This window comes from Macrotis lagotis, chromosome 5, assembly GCF_037893015.1.
Source record: "Macrotis lagotis isolate mMagLag1 chromosome 5, bilby.v1.9.chrom.fasta, whole genome shotgun sequence".
Taxonomy (NCBI): domain Eukaryota; kingdom Metazoa; phylum Chordata; class Mammalia; order Peramelemorphia; family Peramelidae; genus Macrotis; species Macrotis lagotis.
The window spans coordinates 35,661,275-35,667,071 of record NC_133662.1 but is presented as its reverse complement, the minus strand read 5'-3'; positions in this window follow the sequence as shown (position 1 = coordinate 35,667,071).

Here is a 5,797-nt window from a genome sequence, read left to right as displayed (position 1 = left end):
AGCTCTGAACATGACACCTTAGTTGAAGTAATTTGTTTCCCTTTTCTGTTGCTTTTGAGGAACTTTATAAAAATTATTGTTGTTGAGTTGTTTTTCAGTTGTGCCTGGGTGGAGACTTTGCACAGTCATCTCTCATTTAAATCCAATTTATTTGCAAGTCATGGTATCATCTTCCTGACATCATGGTCCTCTTCAATATTGAAGGACAAACAACTGCAGTTTTGCCCGACTACATTTGTTTTTGTTTTTGTTTGTTTGGTTTTTTTTGGCAAAGATAATGTAATGCTATTTCTTTTTCTAGCTCATTTTTCTGATTAGGAACTGAGGCAAATGGGGTTAAGTGACTTGCCTAGGATCACACATTACCTGAGGTCACATTGAACTCAGATCCTCCTGATCCCAAGGCTGGTGTTCTATCAACTGTGCCACCTAGTTGCCCCTTATACAAATGAAGGGACTTGTGATGGAAATTAGGTCTGTGGAGGTGGAATTCCCACAGGACCATCAAATGCTAGAAATAGAGCTGGAAGAAGTCATCTACTCCAGTTTTCTCATTTTACAGATAAAGAAATTGAAGAATGAAGAGTTGAAGAAACTTTCCTAGAGTCACACAAGTTGTAAATGTCAGAGGTGGAATTTGAGCCCCTGTCCCACAACCAGGGAAATGGAAGTAATAAAGATCATATTATGCAGAATAATTTTTGTTTAGTTCTATTTTTTTTTGACATCTATAAACTTGTCAGGACTCACTAGGATTGATGCTCTCTGTCCAAACATTTACTAGGATCTATTGACAGTGGCTTCCTTGCTGCTCCATGAACAAGACTCTCCAATCTCCTGACTCTGGGCACTGCCTCTGGTTAGGGTGAAGTGACTTGTCCAGGGTCACACAGTTAAAAATTGTAAGAGGGGCAGCTGGGTGGCAAAGTGGATAGAGCACCAGGCCTGGAGTCAGGAGTACCTGGGTTCAAATCTAGCCTCAGACACTTAATAATTACCTAGCTGTGTGATCTTGGGCAAATCCCTTAACCCCATTGTCTTGCAAAAAAAAAAGTGTCTGAAGTCAGATTTGAACTCAGAAAGAAGAGTCTTCTTGACTCCAGGACTGACACTGGATCCACTGAGTCACTTAACTGTCCCTCATGTTATTGTACTCTCTCATTAACTGGTTTAGAGAGAATCTTTTAGCTTTCTTTGTGTCCTCAACCCCTAGCAAAGTAACTGACTCATAGTAGGAGCTTAATAAATGTTTACTGATGACTGTCTGGCCAGTCCAACCTTCTGTCCATTCTGTACAGCACATTACCAACACACCTTCTCTTTGCCTCTACATCCTGGTTAATGACACATCTAGTGAAATTCCATATACTCACCAGGATCCTGAGACATATTAAGGGCATCTTCCTGGGAAACAATGACCTTAGATAGCAAAAAAAGGGACCAGAAAGAGCCAACAGTGGGACATAGTGAGAAGAGTGTATTGGATTTGGAGTCAGACAGCAAGGTGAATCTGAACATTGCCACTTACTACCTATGTGACCCTGAACAAAAAAATCTCATTTCATCTCTCTGGTCTCATTTCCTTATCTGCAAAATGAGGGTACTGGGTGAGCCAATCTCTAATGCCCTTTCCTGCTCTAAGAAGGCTTATCATCCTATGATCTAGGACCTCTGGACCAGTCTCTCTAGCCCAAGTCCACATTACTCCTCAACAATGATTTTAATTGTGTAAGGACAATTCAGGGCAATTGAAGAAAGAAAAGCTATTCATAAATACAGGACCCAAAGAGGAATCCAGAGAGGATTCATTCAGAACTGGGTCAGAGAAAAATTAAGGAAATATACTGTCAATGAAGGCAAGAAAAGAACAAAAACTCTAGCAACATCCATTTTGGGAAAGGCTTTAAGGTCCACAAAGGGCAACTCTATGAATTAAGCAAGCACAAGTATTGCTATCCCTGTTTGGCAGAGAAGGCCGTCTTCCTGCACCCCAAAGTGTAAGTAAAATGCTCTCTAATGGTTGACCCAGAAGCCTGCTAACAGCCTGTCTTAATGACAGTTCTGAAAAAAGGAAGAAGAAAAACCTGTTCCTGAATATGTTTCTTCCCAACACCAAATCTTCTGCTCTTCATATTTCCACTTGTTCTTCGGGTTCTTCGGGATTTGTTTGTTTTTTTTTCCTAACAGAAGGTAGAATAGTTCAATCTTGGGCTGATAAAGATGCCACTGATTCTTGTAAGGTTAATATTGGGGATGAGGAATGGGAGTGAGACAACTGGAAAAAGGGGTAGCAGGTGTGGTGAGAGGTGAAAGGTAAGGGATATACTATTTATAACCTCCATGACCTTCTAGAAATGTTACCTTTTGTCCTCTATCATTAAAGAAGAATCAAGATACTCTTCCTGTACTTTGCCTCTAGACCAAATTCCCCAGAATCTGCAACCTTTTCAGGCATATCATCAAGGTTAAAGTCATTTGAGATTCACAAGAGGAATTTGTCTTATTAGATCTAGGAATACTTAGCATTCTTGACTCTAATATAAAATATACACATATGAGTATGCACATTTAGGGATATTCAAACAGTACTTTAATAATAAATGTATCTGTATAGTGTTTTAAGGTTTGCAAAGTACTTTATGTATATATATTGTATTGGGGAGCATAGATAGGTAGATAGGTGCTGTTGCTACTGAGTTGTTAAGCTTATGTCTGACTTTCATTTGGGGTTTTCTTGGCAAAGATACTTAAGTGGTTTTGCCACAGATCATTTTACAGGAGAGAAAACTAAGGTAAACAGGGTTAAACAACTTGTTGAGGGTCACATAGCTAATTTGAAGCCAAGTTTGAATTCAGTTCTTCCGGATTCCAAGTCTGACACTCTATCTACTGCACCACTAATTGCCCTAGGTAGCTGCTGCCTGTATAGCTAAAGAACTAGACCCAGAAAAAAGCCCAATGTCACATAGCTAATAATTGCCAAAAGTTGAATTTGAACTCAGGATATAAAATATGAGGGCAAAAACAGTGTCACTTTTTAAATACATAATAAATTCTTTTTGATTGACTGACCATTACTCTATCTCCAATACTATATTCAGTAGCATATACTGCTTCTATTTAGCTATATTAACAGTGCCATTGCTCAGGAGAAGTAACTCCATTTAAACTGACCATTCTGAAATCACAGTGAGAAGCTAGATGGTATATTAGAAAGGTATCTGGTTTTGGAAGCTAAAATTTGACTCTGGTTATATCTCTATGGACAAATCACTTTCATCTCTATGGCCATCACCTATTAAATGGAAAAATAATACTTTATGACCCACCTCACTAAGATATTTTCTAAATAATCTTAATTTTTTCCCAAATAAATATAAAGACAATTTTCAGTATTTATTTAAAAAGAATGTTTAGTTCTAATTTTCTTCCTCCCTTCCTTACCACTCTCCTTCCTGAAATGGTAAGCAGTGCGATACATGTGAAATCACGCAAAACATATTTCCATATTAGTCAGGTTAATCTCATGAAGTTTTTTGAGGGGAAATCATTCTATAAACTTTTGGAATGCTATGTAACTGTGGGGAGTTATTTTGAGATAACTTATTTAAACTCTCAGGCTTTAAGTTCTTCAAGCTTTTTAATATAAGCCTCTTTCTTCTCTTCTCATTCAATACTAAGAGTTTTATTACTCTTACAGCATCTCTAGGCCCTTGTTGTATTCCTCCAAAATAGAATTTCTGTGGCATTGCCCTACCCAGGTAATCAGCAGGAGACTATTGGTTTTCCATGTTCTCCCTTCCTCTCTATGTGTATTGTCAATTGAATTCTTTGGAATAATCCACTCCACTTTCCCCTGACTGTACTGTACCTAGTTGGCTGTTTATGTTGACTTGTTTGAATCTTTAGAGCAGTGATGTTGAACTCAAATAGAAATGAGGACCACTAAACTGTACCTAAGGATCCCTATAGTCTGCAAATTGACTTATAAAATCACATATGAAATTATCTATGCTCTACTGTATTTTCAATATTTTGTTAAATATTTCCCAAATACATTTAATCTGGTTCAAGTTGCACCTAAAAGTGTGTTGAGCTGGTAGCAGTACATTTGACTCCTCTGTTCTAAAAGAATAAGCTCTTCCCTTGTCTTCTTTTTCCTTGCTTTGCCTTCCCTTCCCTTCTCTTTTCTTCCTTTCCCCTTCATTTCTTTTTTTTAATTTATTTTTATTAAAGATATTATTTGAGTTTTACAATTTCCCCCAATCTTGCTTCCCTCCCCCCTCCCCCCCACAGAAAGCACTCTGTCAGTCTTTACTTTGTTTCCATGTTGTACCTTGATCCAAATTGGGTGTGATTAGAGAGAAATCATATCCTTAAAGAGAAGTCTAAGAGGTAACAAGATCAGACAATAAGCTATCTGTTTTTTTTTTCTAAATTAAAGGGAATAGTCCTTGCACTTTGTTCAAACTCCACAGCTCCTTATCTGGATACAGATGGTACTCTCCTTTGCAGACAGCCCAAAAATTGTTCCCGATTGTTGCACTGATGGAATGAGCAAGTCCTTCAAGGTTGAACATCACTCCCATGTTGCTGTTAGGGTGTACAGTGTTTTTCTGGTTCTGCTCATCTCACTCAGCATCAGTTCATGCAAATCCCTCCAGGTTTCCCTGAAATCCCGTCCCTCCTGGTTTCTAATAAAACAATAGTGTTCCATGACATACATATACCACAGTTTGCTAAGCCATTCCCCAATTGAAGGACATTTACTGGATTTCCAATTCTTTGCCACCACAAACAGGGCTGCTATAAATATTTTTGTACAAGTAATGTTTTTACCCTTTTTTCCTCATCTCTTCAGGGTATAGACCCAGTAGTGGTATTGCTGGGTCAAAGGGTATGCACATTTTTGTTGCCCTTTGGGCATAGTTCCAAATAGCTCTCCAGAAGGGTTGGATGAGTTCACAGCTCCACCAACAGTGTAATAGTGTCCCAGATTTCCCACATCCCTTCCAACAATGATCATTATCCTTCCTGGTCATATTGGCCAATCTGAGAGGTGTGAGGTGGTACCTCAGAGAAGCTTTAATTTGCATTTCTCTAATGATTAATGATTTAGAATATTTTTTTCATATGGCTATGGATTGCTTTGATCTCCTCATCTGGAAATTGCCTTTGCATATCCTTTGACCATTTGTCAATTGGGGAATGGCTTTTTGTTTTAAAAATATGACTCAGTTCTCTATATATTTTAGAAATGAGTCCTTTGTCAGTATCATTAGTTGTAAAGATTGTTTCCCAATTTACTACATTTCTTTTGATCTTGGTTACATTGGTTTTATCTGTGCAAAAGCTTTTTAATTTAATGTAATCAAAATCATCTAATTGGTTTTTGGTGATGTTCTCCAACTCTTTCTTAGTCATAAACTGTTCCCCTTTCCATAGATCTGACAGGTAGACTAGTCTTTGATCTTCTAATTTGCTTATAGTATTGTTTTTTATGTCTATGTCCTGTAACCATTTGGATCTTATCTTGGTAAAGGGTGTGAGATGTTGGTCTAAAAGTTTCTTCCGTACTAACTTCCAATTATCCCAGCAATTTTTATCAAAGAGGGAGTTTTTATCCCAATGGCCAGACTCTTTGGGTTTATCAAACAGCAGATTACTATAATCATCCCCTGCTTTTACACCTAGTCTATTCCACTGGTCCACCACTCTATTTCTTAGCCAATACCAAACAGTTTTGATGATTGATGCTTTATAATATAATTTTAGATCAGGTAGGGCTAAGCCACCT